This window comes from Monodelphis domestica, chromosome 2 (assembly GCF_027887165.1).
Source record: "Monodelphis domestica isolate mMonDom1 chromosome 2, mMonDom1.pri, whole genome shotgun sequence".
Classification (NCBI taxonomy): Eukaryota; Metazoa; Chordata; class Mammalia; order Didelphimorphia; family Didelphidae; genus Monodelphis; species Monodelphis domestica.
Genome location: NC_077228.1, coordinates 397,193,169 through 397,215,949, shown reverse-complemented (window position 1 = coordinate 397,215,949; position 22,781 = coordinate 397,193,169). Strand labels below are relative to the sequence as shown.

The following is a 22,781-nucleotide window of genomic DNA, read 5'->3' as shown; positions in this document are numbered from 1 at the left end:
AAAGTATATAATAAAAGCCACAAATCATAGTTGAACTCTCTTGTGTCTGCACTTCCTTCTGCACTTTCTTCTGTTCTCTTCTATGCATTTTGACAGTTTCAATGACTGTCTGAGCTGGGGGCTCCCCTGTTGCTACACTTTCCTGTTGCACAAACTCCAATTAAAAACAAAAGGGAAAAATATCTTTAACAGATAAGCATGGGCAAGAAGAATAAACCCACAAAGAGGTCATATCCAAATCTATTGATCTATGATCTCTCCTCTCCTCTTCCTCTCCTCTCCTCTTCCTCTCCTCTCCTCTCCTCTCCTCTCCTCTTCCTCTCCTCTCCTCTCCTCTCCTCTCCTCTCCTCTCCTCTCCTATCCCTCTCCTCTCCTCTCCTCTCCCCTCCTCTCCTCTCCCCTCCTCTTCCTCTCCTCTCCCTCTCCTCTCCTCTTCCTCTCCTCTCCTCTCCTCTCCTCTCCTCTCCTCTCCTCTCCTCTCCCCTCCTCTTCCTCTCCTCTCCCTCTCCTCTCCTCTCCCTCTCCTCTCCTCTTCCTCTCCTCTCCTCTCCTCTCCTCTCCTCTCCTCTCCTCTCCTCTCCCCTCCTCTTCCTCTCCTCTCCTTTCCTCTCCTCTCCCCTCCTCTTCCTCTCCTCTCCCTCTCCTCTCCCTCTCCTCTCCTCTCCCCTCCTCTTCCTCTCCTCTCCCTCTCCTCTCCTCTTCCTCTCCTCTCCTCTCCTCTCCTCTCCTCTCCCCTCCTCTCCTCTCCCCTCCTCTTCCTCTCCTCTCCCTCTCCTCTCCCTCTCCTCTCCTCTTCCTCTCCTCTCCTCTCCTCTCCTCTCCTCTCCTCTCCTCTCCTCTCCCCTCCTCTTCCTCTCCTCTCCCTCTCCTCTCCTCTTCCTCTCCTCTCCTCTCCTCTCCTCTCCTCTCCTCTCCTCTCCTCTCCCCTCCTCTCCTCTCCCCTCCTCTTCCTCTCCTCTCCCTCTCCTCTCCCTCTCCTCTCCTCTTCCTCTCCTCTCCTCTCCTCTCCTCTCCTCTCCTCTCCTCTCCTCTCCTCTCCTCTCCTCTCCCCTCCTCTTCCTCTCCTCTCCCTCTCCTCTCCTCTTCCTCTCCTCTCCTCTCCTCTCCTCTTCTCTCCTCTCCTCTCCTCTCCTCTCCCCTCCTCTCCTCTCCCCTTCTCTTCCTCTCCTCTCCCTCTCCCTCTCCTCTCCTCTCCTCTCCTCTCCTCTCCTCTCCTCTCCTCTCCTCTCCCCTCCTCTTCCTCTCCTCTTCCTCTCCTCTCCTCTTCCTCTCCTCTCCTCTTCCTCTCCTCTCCTCTCCTCTCCTCTTCTCTCTCTCTCTCTGTCCCTTGCATCCATCTCCTTTCTTAGAAGATGGTAACATGCTTTGGCATTGGTTCTCTGGAGAAATGATTAGTCATTTCACCGATTAGAGTACTTTAAATCTTTGGGAATCATTTGTCTTTACAGTACTGCTGTCATTGCATATATTGACATCTTACTTAATTGCTCATTTCTTCTCTGAAATAACTTTTTAAATTTCTTATGGCATAATAATATTCCATCCCATTAATATGCCATCATTGGTTCAGTTATTTGCTCCTTCATATGCTAGTTCATTTCTTTTCTTTTGCTTTTAAACTTCTCCCACCAGCATCAAGATCATTTTGCATATGGCTCTTCCCTCTCCAGTATAATTCTCCCATATGACCTCCCCTTTCCATCACATTCAATGAACTCTGATGAGTTTGATGGATTTCCACACAAAACTGTGTACAATTGTTCATGTATTGTTATTTACCCATTCTTTGCCAACTTCAGGTAAGTGTTCATTCAAAGCCCTCTCACCCCATCCTTTTCTCCATGTTTGTGTATTCTTGCACTATACCCCAAGTATGAGAAAAAAAAAGTTCTATCTCCTCTTTCTTACTGATTTCTTTAATAGTTGTTCTACTACCTTCTCTTCTAGCTCTTCAAACTCATGGGGGGGGGGGCAAGCTAGCCCCAGGTTATTTCACTCCCCTTGATACCCTTTTACGATATTAAGGTTTTCAAGGCACACTTGCTTCTTCTCCCCAATTAGAACATTAGCACTATATCATCCTAAAGCCCCTTCCAATTGCTCAAATGAATTTATCTTTCTAAGCTTCTTTTGTCTCGAGTTTTGGATTTTATAATTCTTACTCAGCTCATCTTTTCATTGAAAAGTTTGAAAGTTCTCTATATCCCATTAAATCAACCCTCCCCGCCCAAGAACCATAAAATAATACCTAGCTCTACAATGGGGAGTTTATATTTGGTTATAATGGTATCCTTTTTGTTTTCTTGTATAATTATATTACCTCTCATTTATCACCTCTCGTTTATATTAAAGGCTGCCAAATCTTGTGTCTTTGTGAGTGGTTTTTTTTCCCCTTTAACATGAGAGCTCAGAATTTTGTCTATGACATTCCTGGAAATTTTCCTTTTGGGGTTCCTTTTAAGAGATGATCAATGGATTCTCTCTACCTTCACTTTACCCTCTTCTTCTAATATATCTGAAGTTTTTGCTTTTTTTCTGAAATAGTATATCTAGGCTTTATTATTATTATGGTTATCAGGGAGTCCATTGATTCTTTAATTATCCCTTTTGGGACTATTTTAAAGATTGGGTTTTTTGTTTGTTTTTTAATCAGCTAGCTTAACATTTTCTTCCTTTCTTTTCAGTCTTTGGATTTCCTTCTAATATTTCTTACTGCTTGGTAGGGTCATTAATTTCTGTTTGGTCTAGTGTTAATCAGAAGATTGTTATTTGGCTAAGGTTACCACTTTCTTTTCTAAGCTACTTTGTTTTCCTACCAATACTTTTCTCTAGTTTTTATTTCATTTTTTAATACTTTACATCTTTTCTTCTAGATATTCATGTAGTCCTTTGGAGAGAAATCCATTTTTTTCTTTTGAATTTCTGTTTGCAATTGTTGTGTAGTTACTTTCTCATTTTAAGCTGGATTGTTGTGCATCTCAAGATCTGTAGTAATTTTTAAAAAATACTGCTCAGTATATTGTTTGGTTTACTCATTTCTTTAGCTCTATCTATTGAATTGGGCCTTTGAACAAGGACCAAGCTCTGCCTCTCTACTTCCTAATTGGAAGGAGTAATCAGTCCTGCATGGATCACCTTGGCTCCCCCAAATTCCTAGGCTTACCTCTTCTCCCTCGTTGGATAAGGTTGTTCAAGGTAGGAGACCTTGCACAGAAACCTCAGGTTCAAAATATTTAGGGGCCTCTTTGGAGCCTGAGGACAGTGTATTAGGGGCTTTAGAGTCCTTGGCCTGGCATGAATGGTTTTGAGAACTTCTCAATCATGGTGGTCACTGATGCTTCCCACTGATGCTTTCTAGGTGCTGGGATTTCTTGGTGAAATTGCAGATCTTGCTGCCTCCAGATGCTAAAACTTGTAGCCTTCATATACTCATATGGTCATGCTGGGAGATTTGCAGGCATATTTACCTGGGTCTATGCCAGCTTTGTTAGCAGTGCTCTTTCCTACTACTTGTGGGTTTCCAGGTGTTTCACTGAATAGTTCTGGGGTGGTAGAAATCATTGATTGTAGTTTCTCCCTGAATTGCTTGATCCAGTATGAATTTTCAGGACTTTTTTTTGTTTTTTGTTGGTTTATTTATTTATTATTTATTTTAATTTTTTTTTTTGCTGGAGTAGGTCTAAGTGGGTGGCCACTCTCATCTTAAATTCATCTCCTTTCAAATCTTTACCCAGATCATCAAAAAACTGCAGCCAACTGGATCTTGAGGGTTAGATGAAGAATCTTAAAATCTTGTATACTATTTTTAGGAGGGGGTAAAGTTGTCTCAAGTAGGGTAATAAAAATAGCATTCCAGATTTTCTATTTGAAATACTTTTTTCAGTGCAAGCACAACACCAAACCCAAAGAGTGGTAAAATTCATAAAGATACAATGTTTTATTTCTGACCAAACATATGCCTATCTATTTCTGACCAGCATATGAATATCTATCCACTCATAGTCACAGTTATAATCATAGCAGAGTCAGAGTCACAGTTATGGCCACAACCATCAGGGCTTATCCATCAGCAGCAGAGGAAGCAGGAATGGAACCCATCCCTACCATATTCTATTCCCATTCAGAGCTGGGAGAGCAACCCATTCTGTACAGCCCTGCTTAGGTCATTCTCCATTGGCTGGAGCCCACATTTCTTCTCATTCAGCCATATTTAGTGTCCTTTTAATTAACTTCCACAACATCTCTTGATTTGTTCCCTTCTCCCAGGATCACAAGATTACTATCCTTATTTTCAGGTCCTCTTAATATCTCACTTGTACTATTTTAGTGGGTTTCTCTTTAGCTTTCTTGCTTTCATTTCTTCAACATAATCATTCTTAGAACTGCCAAAGTGATATTCCTAAAGTATTGGTCTAATACCATGTCATTCCTCTTTCTAAACTACAGTCTATATTACTAGGAGGATCAAATATCCACTCTCCAGGTGGCTTTTAAAAAACATCATAATTTGGGGGCAGCTAGGTAGCTCAGTGGATTGAGAACCAGGCCTAGAGACGGGAGGTCCTAGGTTCAAATATGGCCTCAGTCACTTCCTAGCTGTGTGACCCTGAGCAAGTCACTTGATCCCCCCCTCCCCCCATTGCTTAGCCCTTACCACTCTTCTGCCTTGAAGGTGGAAGGTAAGGGTTTAAAAAAAAAACAAAAAAAAATCATAATTTGATCTCTACTTACTTTTCCTTTTTATATATTACTCCCATTCACACAATGCACCTTCAAAATTGGATTTCTTCCGATCCTCACATATAACTTCCTCCCCTTGCCGCCCCATGTAGGAAACTTATTCTTTCCTCACTTTTGTTTCTAATTTCTTTCAAAGTTAGTTCAAACACAATGAAGTCTTTCTTGATCTCCCCTATTAATGTGTCTTACCCCACCATGCCAACAAGTTGCCTTGTATTTAGTAGGTATATGTTTAATATGTATTTATATATGTTCACTTTGTTTTCCCTAGAATGTAAGATTCTTGAGGATATTCTTTGTGGACCTAGTAACTAGTATAGTGCCAGGAACACAGTAAGCACCTAAACAGATGCTTGCTGATCAATTGGTCAATATCAAGTAAAGCCTATAATGAAATATATGCTTGCCATCATATATATTTTACACATGTAAAAAGTATGTGCCACTGTCATTTAAGACACCCAGTGTAGAATATAAGTTAAAGAGGAACACTATAGGTGGTGAGGTACACTGAATGCTCCTGTTTATGAATAGCATTGTACTGATGGCAGTAATCTAGGGTTGACCAATTTTTCTCTAATATTCTCTTATCAAATTTAAAAAAATAAGCACCTGTTAACATGTTGCATCTGTAGTAGAATAAAAAAGTTCTTTAGCACAGGGGCTATTTTTCATTTTTGTCATTGAATCCATCTACTAAGGGTAGTACCTTGTATGTAGAAGGTATTAAATAAATCATCGTTGAATTTAATTTAGTTAAACTAAAGTACATTATAGAATCTCCTAAATAAAAATGATAGTCATTTCATAGAAAATTTAGAGAACATTAGGAGTATTAGGAGAGAGGGCCTGAAAGTGTGATTTCATGGGTACAGATAACTTCCAGAAAAAAGGAACCTCCATCTACCAATATGAAGCAGTACTTTCGCTACAACTTCTGTTCTTAGTTGCTTAAAAGAGAGATTACTGAGAAGTTCAATGACTTGCAAGTAATCACATATAGCCCATGTATGTTGTGTCTGAAGCAGAACATCTAACTATGTATACAGAAAAAACTAAATGGATAATGAATGCCTATTGTCAGCATGATATAGTGGAAAGAAGAGTAGCTTTGGAATCAGAAGGGTTGGGTTCAAATCCTACCTCTATACTTATTATCTGTGTGAACTTGGAAAAATTGCTCAGCCTTTTTAGGCCTCAGTTTCTTTATCTTTAAAATAAAGTGGTTAGATTTGATAGGCTCAGGTCCTTCCATCTGTAGGCCAATGATCTATAATATACACCTAGATTTTAGAATTCAACCATCAGTGAGAGAGGCTCAGTGGGTAGAGTGCTGAGCCTAGTGTCAGGAAGACCTGAATTCAAATCTGGCCTCAGACATGTATTGTCAGTGTGACCCAGGGCAAGTTGCTTGATCCTTTTCACCTTAATGCAATAGAGAAGGAATTGGCAAACTACTACAGTATCTTTCTCAGGAAAATTCTTTGGACTATATGGTCCATGGGATTGCAAAGAGTCAGAGAAAACTGAACAACAACATATTGAGCAACTCATCCATATGTCTTGGGCAAATCCTTCAGATAGGCAATAAATTGGGCTCAGAATTTAACAGGAGGAAGAGAATGAGATATATTTCATTTGAAAAATTGTTTAGTGCTTTGGGTGACTCCAACCTTCTCCTTAAAACAAAAAAACCATCTTTTAAAACACCAGTGTTCTTCTAGTGATTCTACATAGTTGTGAATTGAACACTATTATCTTTGAAAAATCAAAATTGAAAATTACTCAAAGAACAGTATCATGGTATATAGCAAATGTAAATATATGGAAGGATATTACCAATGATGAGCTTTGCATAAGAGGAGGCATTAAAGATATATATAATGAAAAAAGGAGGTAAGCTTGTAGAGAGAGAATTAAGAAATAGACTGGCAGGGACAGCTTTATGGCTCAGTGGACTGAGAGTCAGGCCCAGAGATGGGAGATCTTGGGTTCAAATGTGGATCCTGACACTTCCTAGCTGTGTGACTCTGGGAAAATCACTCAATCCTCACTGCCTAACCCTTACTGCTCTTCTGCCTTGATACCAATACACAGTATTGTGTTAAGAAAAGTAAGCATTAAAAAAATAGATGGCTACTCATGTTTTATCAAGTGACTTAAAGAAAGCACCCTAAAATGTCTAATATATCTTTCATTGAGGATTTCTGAAATGAAATAAACAAGAGTTACCCAAGAAAAGAAGATGAAGATCAACTACAATATACACTACTGGAGAGAATGCCCACATTAATCTGATCACAGATATATCAAATTATTGAAAAAACTGTAAGAATCTGGAGTTTGTAAGCAAAAGGTTTGGGTTCATATGCCAGCTCTTATGAGGACCAATCAATTTAGATCTATTTCCTCATCTATTAAATGAGGAAGGATGGAATAAATGATCCATTTGATCATTTATCTGACCATCCATGGACCAATAAATGGTCCATTACAATTCTAAAATTCTATTATCGATCCATTTGAATACATCCTCTGGTTTACACTTCCTAAAACAAAGCTAACTTAAGACATCTGTGCTAATGCTTATATTACTAAAGGCAGAATGGTGTAATTATTGATTGAGAGTTCATCACAAGGCTAAGAAGACCTCACTTCATATCCTGACTTTGATGTAACACACACAGACTATGTGACTCCATGAAAGTTTCTCAGTAGTCTCTTTTAAGCAACTACCTAAGACTAGAAGTTGCAGAGAAGGCACTGACCTGCAATCGTAGAAAAGTTTCCTTATCTGGGAATTCTCTATACTCAGGAAATCACACATTCAGTCTCTGTCCCTCTCACAATTTATGCTTGAGAATCTAAACTTATCCTGAACTAAAATGCAAAATTAAGCAAAGTAGCTAAAACCAAGAAAAATACAAAGAGGGATGTGGGTTAGAATGAAGTGGAAGTAAAAAATGTATAGATGTGGGGGAAAAAGGGAATAGGAAGCAAATTATACAAAAATGAATAAGCTGTTGCTTCAGAAAATAAAAAACCTCTGATATAAAGCATCGATGAAATGTAAAAATGTTAGGCAACTGTGTATGTTTTAAAAAAAAATTAAGGCAGTTCCTAGATCAGAGCCATGGAAATATGGAAGCTTACAACTTTGAAGTCAGATAGTCCAATCCAATGATTTTAATGATGAGAACATGAGAGATTAAGTGACTTGTCTAAGATCACATAGCAATTTATTGGTCACACTGGGACTAAAATCCAAGCTCTTCTTGACTCCCACACCAGTGTTTTATCACATGATACTGATTCTCAGAAATAAAAGGTATTCCTAGTTTGATTGTAAAGTCACAGTCTTATAATCTATTTAAAAGAGAGAAAAGTTTCAAAGTATGTATCAAGATTGACAGAAATATGCATGAATATAGCAGGAGACAGGTTGATATTTAGAAAAGAGCTTGCAATTTCCCTCTTTATTCCACTGTTTGTCTCATTAACATTGCTCATCTGGAACTTTCATGGTACATTTATCCAGGGGTGATCAGACTCTGGGAAAAACTGGCTCATGCTATCCAAACTCACAGGAGACTGATTTGTACCAGAAAGCCAATTTAATAATTTACAATAAAACATCTCTCTTCCTGGTAGGGAAGCATTCTTAGGAAATCAAATTAAGATCAGAAGCCTGCTCAGTGAATACACAGAAGAAGAAAAAGAAAAGTGCCTGTAGGGATAAAACTGCCCATGATTGTCAAATGTTCCTGACCCCTAGCAGTCCAGAAGATACATCATCTAAATTTCTCTCAAATGCCCCCCCTCCCTCTCTTTCTGTCTCTCTCTCTCTTTCTCTCTCATAATTGCAGCAAATCTTTCATTTCTGATTATTCCAATATTATGATATGGTGGCTTCAAGGATAGAATCTCTAGAAGGGTACGTTCTCTTAATGTCCATGGCTTCTAAATGTCTCTAGCCAAGGAAAATTTGTTTCCTCAGACACTCTTGAAGCTGTATCTATATAATGCTAATATAATTGGCTAAAAAGTGAAGAATTCATTCCCAAAGTTATATACATTATATAGACATAAGTAGCAGGTCATATAATTAGAGCTGGAAGAAATCTCAGCATCTAACCCACTTTTAAAAATATGGAGATGGAGGTCCAAAAAAAAGTCAAGTGACTTACTCAAGCTTTCACAGCAAGTTTGTGGCAGAACAAAAATCAGGACTCAGGTCTCCTGACACATACATTGCATCATACTGAACCCAACATTCTTCATGGAGTTTAGTCTCAGATGTTTGTTTCTATAGATTGGATATAACAGAAACCTCCTTTGAGCCAGTTATCTAAAACTAAAAGTTATCTACTTATATCAGTAAAATGAAAATTCTGAGTAAGGAACAAAGAAAGTGGACTAGATAAAAACTTTGAATGGCATGATTAAGAAAGGGTGTCAGTAATTTTGCAGAATCATCCCAGAATTGCTGATGATAACAAAAAACCTTCCAGTTCTGAGAAGAGGGAATCTTTCCCTCCTTTCCAGGGAGGAGGGGAGGAAGAATGCTTTAATTCAAGAGAGAATAGTATATCCAGCCTCAAAAAGAATACAAAGACAAAATGCTTGAGTTAGAGAAATAGAATCAAGATAGTCAAGATTATAGTGTTTTCAAAAGGGCAAGCAATAAGTATCTTTTTTTTAAAAAAAAATAACAAGTATTTATTTTTTCTCTTGCTCTCATCTCAATCTCCTGCAACTGAATAAAGCAAAACCTTGTAATAACTATGCAGAGTCAACATTACCAAAGTCTTTCATTGGTTCTATCTGAAAATAACTCAGGATACTAGTAAAGAAGTCCTAGCAGTGTAGTGATATTGACTGAAAAACTGCAACTCTGAATGATTAAAAATTGTTCTTTTTCCTTATTTTAACAAAACTTCTCTAACTTCAAAACAGCTCTCACATTCATCCCATCTTTTCTGCACTCATAGTCACCACCCTAGTGGCATTACCTCTAGCCTAGATTATTTCTATAGTCTACTATTTGATGTCCCTACATTAAGCTTTTTCCCTCTTGAATTCATCCTCCCCTTAGCTGATAATTGATTTTACCTAAGATACAGGTTTGATCATCTCACCCAAAATTACTCAAAAACTCCCTCAAGGTTTAAACACAATTTTAAAATCTGGCCCCTTCTTACACATAATACTGGTAGATATTTCCTGCTTTTTCATTGGCTATCTCCCATGACTGCAAGGTATTCCCACTTCTACTTTTGGATATTCTGATTTCCTTCAAGATTCAGTTCAAACTTTTTATTCATCAAACTCTTGGTCATCTATATCCACCTCCCACCTCTCACCCCCAACTGCTTGTGAACTACTTCCCCAAACTATCTTGTTTGTGAATACAATGTATATAGTCAGTAGATTTGTAAGCATATACATTATAGTATCTGAAACATAGTAAATACTTAATGAATGTCTGTTCATTGATTGGCTCATTTACTTCCTCCTGTGTCCAAGACACAGTATAAAACCTTATTTCACAGTAGTGCTCACAACACCCTTCCTTGTGAGTTCAAAATAATACACTGAAAAATATCAAACTTTCCGATTAAGATGATTATCCTTGTCCCTAACAAAAAAAAGGGGGGGATTACAATGTTAAATAGTTATGTAGAAACAACAATGAACTACAGATACCTGGTGAAGAACCTTAAGAATTGATATAATACTTATCTTTAAGAATGCAAATAAATTATGATTATGAGAAAGTATAAAGAGTTTATAAGGGTATACTGAGGTTCAAGTGTTTACTTTGTAGCTAGAAAGATTTCTGACACTACTGGCTTAGTGACCCTGGGCAAATTATTTAGCCTTGATGCTTAAGCCAATTTAAGTTTCAGAGGTGCTGACCTGTATTGAAGGGAGTTTCCTAAACCAATAAAATCACAACCCTATACTATTGAAATAGAGCAGAAAATGTGCCAGAGGACTAATGGGACAGTTAGACTGAAAAAAATAAAGGAAATGAATTACATAGATTCTGGTGATATGATAGAGATGGGACAGAGAGTTGAAATTATGGGATTAGACTGAAGGATCATTCTATGTGAATCAGGGTAGTGTTGGAGAAGTCAATTATGAAGTGATAACTAAGAACAGTGTTATTATTCTTTTCATTCTTTAGAACCTTAGGACAATAGGAAAAGTATGTGAATTGGAATCAGAAGACCTGAGGTCACATCCTGACTTTGCCATTTACTATGGATGTGATTTTGATCAAGTCACTTGACCTCTCTGTGCCTGATTTTCTTCATCTATAAAATGGAAAGGTTTAACTAGATGACCTCAAAGTTCCCTTCCATCTCTAAATCTATGATACTATGACCTATCCATACATACTATGTATATCTATTAACTAAATGAAAAGATCTTATTTTTAAACAAATTCCCTTTGTTCTTGACTTTACTAACAAAGACTGAATTTCTACCTCTCATCTCACCCCCTCCCCAAAAAAATTACTTCACTGAAGTCATGTGATTTAAAAAATGCTTTATGCAAACACTGATCATTGTAAGTCTATATTTATGGAACTGCAGAACAACAGTGTAGTTTATCATCATACTTCTTTTAGCCAGTAGAGATTGTCCAAAATATGCCCTGGAACAAATGATAATAATAACAATAGCAACTTTCATTTATATAGTGCTTTCCCTCTGATAGCTCTGGGTGGTAGGAAGTGCAAAGATCATCATCCTTTTATAGATGAAGAAACTGAGAATTTCAGAGTTTAAGTGACTTGCCTGGATAAAGAGCTTGTGTCTGAGGCTGGACTTGAACTGAAATCAATGAGCTGCAAGTCTAGCACCCTTTCTACTATGTAGATCAACAAAAATAAATTTTTATATTAGTTATATTGAGAAACAGTTGAATTTCCAGCTGAAACTTGCATTTATCATAATTTAATTACCTTGGGAGGTAGTTGATATTTCACACAGTAGCATATGACCCTTTCTTTAAGCTCAAATTTTCCCAAGTTACAGTATTCTGTTCATTTCTCTACTTAGCTGCCAGGACCTCCATTTTGGTGACACATTTCTTTGTTATCTTAACTGCTACTTCTGGTAGCTTTAGATACTGTTTAGCAATCTTAGGAAAATATTAACTACTAGTTGCTCATGTGAATATCTAAGTATGCTACCAAATGCTTTAAAACTTTCTTTTATTTCTTTTTTACATTTCAGTTCATTGGAAAGTCTCAATATACACGTTTGGTGTTATTTTAATATATTTTCACAGTTAGATACAATGGCTCCAAACAAATGATGAAACAGAATGGTACTGTGATTAGAATATTAGATTTGGAGGCAGAAGGACTCAGTTCAATCCTGACTGCTATTAATCCTCTGGACCTTAGTTTCATCTCTAAAATGAGGGGATTGGACTAGTTAGTTGTAAGGTTCCTTCAGAAACTAAATTTATGACAGTTTGCTTTAAAGGGTATATTGGATATTAACATAAGTATTAGAGTGCCTAAAAAGTTCTTAAGACTATTATGGAAATGAAATAAAATGTCATTGTAAGATAGAAAAATTCTAAAAGAACTTTTAAAATCTACTCACTTTGATTCAGTTCAATATATGTTTATTTAACATCTGCTATGTGCCTAGAAAAAAATAGGTATAAATTCAATATTATCCTATATTTTTAGAATCTAACAGAACACAGAATCTCAGAATTTGAAGAAAACTCAAAAGCCATTTCACCTAATCCATAACCGCATAAGAATTCTTTCTATAGTATTCCCAACAAGTGATCACCCAGGTTTTGCCTGAAGACCTCTAGTGAGGAAGGCCCAAATGAGGCAGTTCATTCCATTTTGGGAGCACTCATTATTAGAAGTTTTTCCCTTCTTTTCTCCTAGTCATTCCTATATCTGCCTCTTTGCAACTTCCATCCATTGTCCCTAATATGCCCTCTGGGACCAAGCTTGTCACAAGTCTAATGTCTCTTCCACAAGACAGCCCTTCATTTATTGTCCTTGCCAATTCATTTTCATCTTAAATTTCCTCATTTCCCCCAACGGATCTTTATATTAAATAACTTTGTCCTTTCATCATCCTAGTTGCCCCTTTGGGGACCCAATTCTAGCCTGAAAATGTCCTTCCTAAAATGTAGCACCCAGAACTAAAAAATCATTCCACATTTTGCCTGACCATAACAAGGTACTAGGACAGTAATCCTAGATGTTATGCCTCTCTCCATGTGGTCGAAGATTACATTAACTTTTTTGACTGCCATATTACACACTGTTAAAGTATGAGTATGTAAGCTACTAACCTGCCCCTCACAATAGTTAAAGGATAAATAAAAAAGAACTAAGTATGAAAATGAAGCTGTTGACAAGGGCAAAAAATGTAAACAGGAATATGAAATGGAAGAAAGGTATGTAATGACAGTGGTAGAGAAGAACTAAAATCAACAACACCCTACTGAATAATCTCAAGAGACATTGGTTATTAAGAAAGGAAGTTGGAAAAAAATAGAAGCTGTCATATACAACCATGGCTGTAAAGGATAAAAAACAATCCTAGAATTTTATGAAGTGTAGAAAATAAATCCTAACAGGCAACATCTATTGCTATATTGATTCCGTGATGATTTCATAGAAACACAACATGTTCCAGCTGAAGGGAAACTAAGAGATCACTTGGTCTAGTTCAAACCTCTTGTTTTACATATGAGGGAACTGAGGTACAACTAAGGTGAAATGTCTAGCCTAGCCTGGAAACACCTGCTACACTGTAAGCAAACCTATGTAAATATAAGACTAGTCTATTTGGTATTATACATTTAGATTCAACCAGAATTTCCCAAGAGAAAAGGCACTCCCCAAATTTGTAATGATTTTGACCTTTACCTGTAATATAACATATCCAAAAACCACTTTGCAACTCAGATATAGAGCAGAGTAAATTTAGTACTCAATCACATAAGTTTTTCTCTGAAGAAACTTACATTTTAAAATTTAAAATGTAATTTTTATTTAAGTGGTTTAGGACATTTTAGTTGAAACAGGTTTTTTAAAACCACCTACAGTGGAAAAATTTCAGGATTAGGTGAGATTAATTTAGATTTAGGTTTTGGGGAGATTATACTATAATGAATATCAAAAAGTGTGAATATATATATATATATGTATATATATTTACACACATATATGCCATAAAATTAAACCAGAAGGTAGAAAATGCAAACTAGTTTTGAAAAATTATTCAAGTTGGAGAGTCATCCATAAGCAAAATATTAAGAGAGAGGGCACTGACAGTTCCATCAATTTGTATTTTCATTTCAAATTATGGTCTCCATTGATGATGCTTTGAACATCTGATGATTCCCAAAGAACCAAAGAACCTAAAGTCAAGCCCAAATCAAAGACAGGACTGAGTGAAAAACATCATTCATTGTGTCAGCTATTCTGTTTTGAATTTGAAGATGAATGCAATTTCTCTAGAAGTCAAGCAATAATATCAAGTTGGAAGTTGAGCTAGACACATGACCGCCTACTGTTGGCCCTTCCGTGAAACACTGCAGCACATCCCACCCCACATCTTGTACCTAGGACAAAGCTTATAATCTTTATATGCCTTTTTCAATAAACAGAAGCCCTGGGATAGAGGCCAAAAAAACATTCCAACCTCTTTTATCTACTAACAATTTAAAATATATTCCTCCGAAAGCTGGACCTTCTCCGACTAGGCCTAAAATATTCATATAAGGAGGCAAAAGCCATAGACTTAATTCGACCTGTCAGATGAAGGAAAAAAAACGAAAGACCTCAAGCCATGAAATGCATAAACGCCTACACTCTCCTCCAGTGCATCCCTAAAATAAGCTTCCCCATTCTGGCTACCGCCAGGGACTGGAGAAATGGGGCAAGAATATTTCCGGAACAAATACATTGAACTCATAGGACCCACAGGTCCGGCCACCCACCGCCCACCAGATAAACTACCTGTCCTGCCCCCGCCCCTAACCTAGTTCTCCAGGGGGGTAGTGAAAAAATAGTGCCCTCCCTCCTCTCTTGTAAATATTCTTTAACTTCACGTTTCTCTGGAGCTGTCTGTACAGTGGGAAAGAGATCCCATCCCGCCATTAGAACTACGAGCACATTCTGGAGAAAATCTGGTGTCTGGGGAGTATCACCCTCTCCTCTTGGAACCCCACCCCCATTCCCATCCCTCTCAAGCCGCCGGAGAGCATCCATGGCATCAGCTACAACAGCAGCGGCATCTGCTTCATCAGCAGCTGCTTAAGAGGACGACTCTCCGGGTTATTTACTCACCTACAGGGCTGAGGAACTGATCATGCCTGCCCTGGAGGTGGTGTCCGGGAAGACGCATATCTGGCTCTGGCCACGGGGAGAGGTGTTGCCGCTGCCGCTGCCGCCGCCGCCACCGCAGCTGCTGCCACCCGGAGCGGGGGAGCCCATTCTCTTTCTCACTCTCTCTTGGGGGAGGAGGGGTCGGGGTGGAGGTGGAGGGAGGAGGAACAGGCTTCGGGAAGGGGAAGGGGGAGGAGGCAGTGAAGCAGGATGAAGCGCGCGCACCCCGGGCCCCCCACGTTCGGAGTAGCTGTTGTGGCCGCTGCCGCTTCCCTGGGAGGGACCCAGGGATCTCCCAGAGCCCAACAGTTACAGTTGCAAGCACCGCCTAGGCTCCGGGCAGCCGCGGCGGCCTCACAGTCTCCCGCTGGAGAATCATCGTCGCCAAAGCTACCGCTCTCGCCTCTCGGGTGGCTCAGCCCGCTACTCTCCGTGCTCTGTGCTCACTGCTTCCCTAACCGCCCTCAGTGGAATAGGGTCAGTAGTGCGGGTGATCGCAGCAGCAACATCCCTGCCCCCGCCCTCAGGAGCTTAGGTCGCTGTCACCTGTCCGCGGCCGCCGCTGACACCGCCACCACCCCCAGCCAGCGTTCTCAACTAGCACCGAGCGCTGGAGCCCCTGCCCGGGAGACATCGGCAACCCCGCCCGGCTCGCGTTCAACGGTGCGCGCCGACTGCCTTCCCAGGCCTCGGCCCCATTGTGACGCGAGCGAGTGCTGGTGCGCGAGCTCTCGGAGGGTCGAGTCCCTGAAGCTCCACTAGAGAGCGCAGGCCCGACTTGGGTTGTGCCCATCAAGGGAGGAGGCCTAAGGGGAAAGGTTGGGGACTGCACTCGGGCGTCTCCTTTGGCCGCGAGTAGCCAGTTCTGTGTGGGACAGAAGGCTTTTAATTTCCCTAAATTTTTGCGCCACCCGAAGGTTTTTTGCGGTTCTTTTCTGCCAAGGCCAGATCCGAGCGCCACCGGGTGGCAAATGATTCTTCATTTTAGCTCCGATTCTCTTTATCATGCTGCATCTAGGAAATAACATCACTTTGTCCAATCTACCCGCAAACCCAACCATCAGCCCAGACACACAAACTCAGACACAATCCTATGCTGCCTTCCCAGCAAATGTTCAAGGCTGGACCTTAGTCAGCTCAAGCAGTGGAGGTTGGTTAGAGGTTTTGTGTCTCAGCAGAAATTACATATAAACCTTAGTGGCTTGTATGGGGCATTCACACATCAAGAGCAGGGTTCTGTTCTTTGAAAGCTAATGTCATGCTAAAAGTCAGAGAAAAAAAAATATACAGTTGACTATCTCCTGTTTATATACTACTAGAGACTGTCAGTTGGAAGAAGTGTCCAGAGATTTGTGATTTCATCAATGTAGGGTTCCTCCTTCTGTTGAATTTTAATCTATCAGTACAAACAAGCAACTATTTTGCTTAGATAGTCTAAAAGAGGTAATAAGAGGTTAAGTATTATATCTAAAATTACACAACCAGTATGAATCAGAGGCTGAACTTGAACCCTGTTGATGCCAGCTCTCTAACCTCTGTTGTTAAACTGTTCCTCTCATAATATTTTAAAATATTAGATACACTCCAGCAGTTACCATATATTAGATGTATTCAACCATTACCCTGCTTCTAAATATGAGCTATGCTGCAAGACAATAAAATGTTAAAAACAACAATCAATGTTATTATTTTCTTTTTAGCTTGGTTATAATTATTTTTTAAACTTCCATTTGGTTTCATTTACCTTTAATTATTTCTCATTAGTAAGCATTGTGAATGTTTCAGGTTTGACTATACCAAAGAAAAGTTATTTGGGAATGGAAGAAACTGAGTTGCTGGATGGTAGTATAAATATATACATTATGATTTTGAAATCAAGTCAAAGAAAAAAATTATGGTCTACATTGTAAGCAAAACTATGTAAGAGCATCCACTAAAACATTTTGGAAAATTGTTTCTTAGAAAATTAACAATAGAAAAGAACAACATTAGAGCTCTAGATAAGTTAGTCTACAAATTTTTGTTTTGGTTTGACTTTTACTAGGCTGACTTTTGTGTGACCCTGGGCCTTAATTTCTCTGTAAATTGGAAGTAATAATAGGTGATTTTCTATCATTTGAAGAAATGATGCAAGTCTAAATGAAACTTTCTCATTTATATATTTATCCTTGCATCATCTATGCAGGAGGTCATGTGATATAGTAAGTGCTTCTAGAATTAGAATTTTTGCTGTTAAGTCATGTCAGATTCTTCATGACCCCATGGACCATATTACCCATGTTTTTTTTTTTTTTAAATTCAAGAGTGGTTTGCTATTTCTCAAGTGGCCCAAGGCAAATAGAGGTTAAGTGAGTTGTCTAGGGTCACAGAGCTAATAAATATCAGAGATCATATTTGAATCCAGATCTTCCTGACTTCAGATCCAGTGTTCTGCCACCTAGCTGCACTTAAATTCAAATTCTGCCTCTAGTGATTACTCTATGTGTTGGGCATATCAATTGTCCTTCAGATACCTCAGTTTCTTCATGGATAAAATAAGATCTTTGTCAGCTCTATTTTTATGGTTCTAAGTCAGAAGGATCTTTACTTTCACTGTTCTCTAACCACCTCTGGTTCCCCTATTCATTACTTCCCAATCTACATAAAAGGCACTACTGGTTTTTGGTGTTCTATGATACTCCTAGTCCTTTCACAGATGAAATAGACTCAGAGATCATTTTGAACAACTATCTTTATAAACATGAAAACTGTTTTTGATACTACAGGCCAAATCCCATTAATGGTTCCCTCGTTTTATACAGATAAATATCAATCTACTCTAATAACGTGTGCCTTTGCACCATCCTTTTAGAAACCCTTTCTTACATAATGAGAAGACATATTCTTGCATCATTTCTGTGGAGTAGATAGATCACCTAAGCTTTGAAACAGGCAATTTATAAATTAAAGACACTTTAAAATAGTTTAGGAAAAAATTTACAGTTTCCTAAACTTAGAAATATGAAAATTCTTTTCCCAATGACTGGTCCCTCCAAGAGGGAAAATACAGAACCACACAATATACAAGGAACTTGCTATAGATCTCTAGTTACTAGAAGAAATTATAGGCTAATCTGATTTTATATTTAGGATGGAAAAGACCTTAGAGATTATCTAGTCCAACCACTTAATTTTACAGAGAAAAAAACAGAGACCCAGAGAAACTAAGTGACTTGCCCAAATAACACATATGTAGGATTTTAACTAGATCCCACAAATACATTAGTCTTTCCAAAGCAATGCATCATTCATATCAGATTATCATATTAAAACAAATTCTGTTACAATAAAAAAACTCTATAACAAAGTTACATACTCAGCTACTGACTTATTTAGAGCAAAATTCAACATAATGAAATTCCAGTAAAATAAAATAATTTAAGCACCTCTTTGAAATTTCTTCATTTACCTTTTTTTTTTAAGTGGCAAGGCCTAGTGGTTCTTGCTCTCTGAGCTCAAGATTTAGTTGGGAATACAGGATATATATGCATAAAACTTGGGTACCAGTAATCAGATTTTTTAGCCTGTAGAGCCAAATGCAGGTTTCATATTATTAAGGATATTTATAGAAAATAATATCTGAGTCAGCTACATTTTTTAGGAACAGGAACATCATCTTAGGACATCTTAGGACACTCCTGGTGGGAAATGTTTTTCATCTTTCATCTTGTGAAAAAGGAACATTGCCTGGTTATCTCAGACTAGGGAGGTGTGAATGAAGGAACCACCACAACTAGTAAACAAGTATAGTACAGAAGGAAAGGGTCTCTTTGACTTAGACTCCAGAACTCACAAATTCCTCTATCCTTATTTTACAGATAAACCTACTGTAGTATCATAAATAGGATTTGAATGTAAATCTTTACTTAATCTCTATTCTCTAGTATCTGTTGCTCCAAGGGAAAACACTAGAACCAATGTTCTAAGTTATAGGAACTCATCTTTTCTTTCTTTTTTCTTTTTTTAAACTTGCTGAAGAGGGACTTTTAGAGTTCTTCAACAATGGAATGAGTTGACTTGGGAACATTAGAAGTATTCAAGCAGTGAACACAGAATAGTATACATGTCAGATCTTTGGGAAAGGAAAGATTTTAAGACCAAGCAAGAGTTAGGAAAAAAAATCACAAAATGTAAAATAAATAATTTTGATTATATCAAATTAAATAGTTATTGTACAGACAAAACCAATGCAACCAAAATTAGAAGGGAAGCAACAAATTGGGAAACAATCTTCATAACAAAAACCTCTGACAAAGGTCTAATTACTCAAATCTATAAAGAGCTAAATCAATCGTATAAAAAATCAAGCCATTCCCCAATTGATAAATGAGCAAGGAACACGAATAGGCAATTTTCAGTTAAAGAAATCAAAACTATTAATAAGCCCATGAAAAAAGTGCTCTAAATCTCTTATAATCAGAGAAATGCAAATCAAAACAACTCTGAGGTATCACCTCACACCTAGCAGATTGGCTAACATGACAGCAAAGGAAAGTAATGAATGCTGGAGGGGGTGTGGCAAAGTTGGAGCATTAATGTACTGCTGGTGGAGTTGTGAATTTATCCATCCATTCTGGATGGCAATTTGGAACTATGCCCAAAGGGTGCTAAAAGACTGTCTGTCCTTTGATCCAGCCATAGAACTGCTGGGTTTGCACCCCAAAGAGATAATAAGGAAAATACATGCACAAGAATATTCATGGCTGCACTCTTTGTGGTGGCAAAAAAATGGAAAATGAGGGGATGCCCTTCAACTGGGGAATGGCTGAACAAATTGTGGTATATGTTGGTGATGGAATACTATTGTGCTCAAAGGAATAATAAACTGGAGGAATTCCATGGGAATTGGAATGTCCTCCAGGAATTGATGCACAGAGTGAAAGGAGCAGAACCAGGAGAACATTGTACACAGAGATTGATTCACTGTGGTACAATCGAATATAATGGACTTCTCCATTAGTGGCAATGCAGTGATCCTGAACAACTCTGAGGGATTTACAAGAAAGAACACTATCCACATTCAGAGGAAAAATTGTGGGAGTAGAAACACCAAAGAAAAATGACTGCTTGATTACATGGGTTGAAGGGGATATGAATGGGGATGTAGACTCTAAATGATCATCCTAGTGTAAACACCAGCATGGAAATAGGCTCTGATCAAGGACACATGTAATACTCAGTGGAATTGTGTGTCAGCTATGGGAAGGGTGGATGGAGGGAAGGGAGGGAAAGAATATGATTCTTGTAACCAAAGAATAATGTTCTAAATTGATGAAATAAAATTAAAATAATAAAAAAAGAAGTATTCAAGCACAGGCTGATTGACTATTTAATAAGGATGTCAGGGAGAATTTCTCTACAGTGAATCATAGAATGTTTCTGAGGTCAGAGGAATGAAATACAGTAACTTGCCCAAGGCCACAAAACAAGTTATACCACAATTAGAACTAGAACCCAGTTTTCCTGTGGTCAGGAAGATTGAATTAGATCATCTTTAAGATCCTTGCCATCTCTAAAATTCCATAATTCTATAACAGTTCTTCAGGGAATTTACATTAAAAGTGGACATTCCATCCTCTTTGCAGCACAGAGATTTTTCTCTTCACACAAATCTATGTTCAACTTGAATTGTGCAGCAGAAACATCTTTGGCACGCATGTGGCTATCAGTATCAGATCTGTCATCAAGTCTGATGAACAACACATGGAAGACATTCTAGTTTGTGCCAACATTATAGACTAAGTCATTACTAGTTCCCTGCAGAAAGCGATGGTCTCAGTAAAACAACTTTCTTAAGGTTTCTACCTTCAGAGCTAGAATATCCTAAACTTTCCAGATGTTTACTTAAGCAAATAACTTATATATAGGCTTCTACTAGTTTAGGCTGGGAAAGGATTAAAGATTTCACTGAATTCTGATGAAAAACCCTCCTTCAATGGTAACTTTTAAGGGACACAGAAAAGACTAATCATAGGAAAAATTGTGCAGTTTGACATACAGACAGACACAAATGACAAAATGTGGTCAAAGAAGGAGAGCTTTTAAAACAAAATTATGTATCAATTCAAAAAGGCTGTCATACATTTATCTAAATTTGTAAATTACAAATTGCACTCATTGAGTAAGAAAAATAATTTTCCTAAGGATGGCATGAAAACAAAAGCATAGGAATTGGTATTCCTAGGGTCTAGCACAACACCTAGTTGGCACTCAATAAATACTTATTGAATTAGAATTGCCATATTCACCTCTTTATGGGACTAAAGGATTATGGATTTTTTTTTACCTATATTTACTTAATGCCCATGGATAGACATGTGCAGCTAATATAAATGTTCATTATCTAATAATCTTTGGCTATAATTCATTTTATAAAAGAATGTGAAGGCCAGAGTTGTTTATTAAAGATGTTGGAGCTACCAATCTTGGCTTCTAAAAAATTTAACTAGTATTCCAGTAGATGGGCCTAATTTAGCAGCATTTTGTGTGAAGCAGAATTAGAAAGTAGAAAAATAACAACAAAAGCAACAATCCTTTTACTGAATGAGGATGAGCTTCTATGAGTATATTCAGAAAAGAATACTTTGACTTGTAGAAATCTAATGCTGTGGAGACTCAAGTTAAGTATTTCAGCATATAGCCAAAGTCAGTATAATCCTGTAATAGATGAAACCTGAAATAACTGAGGAAACAAAGGTTTGAGTTTCCAAGTATATTGATTTATTAAGCAATGCATACCAGTTGCATAATAAATTGGGACCAGACTTTTTCAGCTTGGCATTAGACCTTAACACAGGAGAAAACAGATTTTTATTCATCAAAAGAAAACAACTGATGGAATATAAACCAAAATTCAAGAACAGATCATCTGGTTTCTAATTGGAGGAAAGATTAGGACTTTCTGAGTTGGTGTGTGTGTGTGAAGAATAAACAAGTCCAATTCCCTGAAATTAGAAAAAAAAAAGGTATCCCATTCCCCCTCAACTCCTCATTCCAAGTGTCTGAATTCAAGGGAACAAAAAAATCAATAATAAATTGACCAGTCTAGTGCTAGTTTGCAGATAAGACATGAGTTCCTTGAGATGTATAATTGTGAGAAAAGTCCTTGAAATAATCTTTAGATCTGAATGAGTTTCTAGTTAGCACAATTTAGATCCATAGTTAAGGATCTCTAAGCAACAGGTAGAGGTAGTCCAGTTTTCTGACGGATCAATGGTAGGTTCAAACAATGCAATAAAATTTTCACACATTTCCCATAACTGAATAAAGTTTTCTCACAAGTCAGAAATTGTACTAGATCCATAAGTGAATAAAAAGGTAACTGAAGTAGATACAGAATTAAGGCAGAAGATAGTCAGTGTGGTTCACAAGATTCCCACAATTCTCACAGTCCAAATCTCTCTCCTGTTTATACCCTTAAATTATCATTCTAAAAATATGGACTTGACTTTTGTTGTATTCTTTTAGTGTTTTCACATCTGTACACAGTAGATTAATGGATAGTTTAACAGTTTCTTGAGCATGTTTTATTTTTTTAAACCCTTACCTTCCATCTTAGAATGCATACTGGGTATTGGTTCCAAGGCAGAAAAGCAGTAAGAACTGGGCAA

At 37.9% G+C, this 22,781-nt stretch overlaps 1 protein-coding gene across 1 annotated transcript in view; it reads right to left on the bottom strand.

Moving 5' to 3' along the window:
- The window catches only part of NCOA7 (nuclear receptor coactivator 7), a 226,356-nt gene extending 211,229 nt beyond the window's left edge, over nucleotides 1-15,127 (bottom strand). The window contains exon 1 of the mRNA XM_056818727.1: nucleotides 15,094-15,127. The gene's annotated coding sequence lies outside the window, so the exon portion shown is untranslated. The remainder of the gene's footprint in view (nucleotides 1-15,093) is intronic.
- Between the last annotated feature and the right edge of the window lie 7,654 nt (nucleotides 15,128-22,781).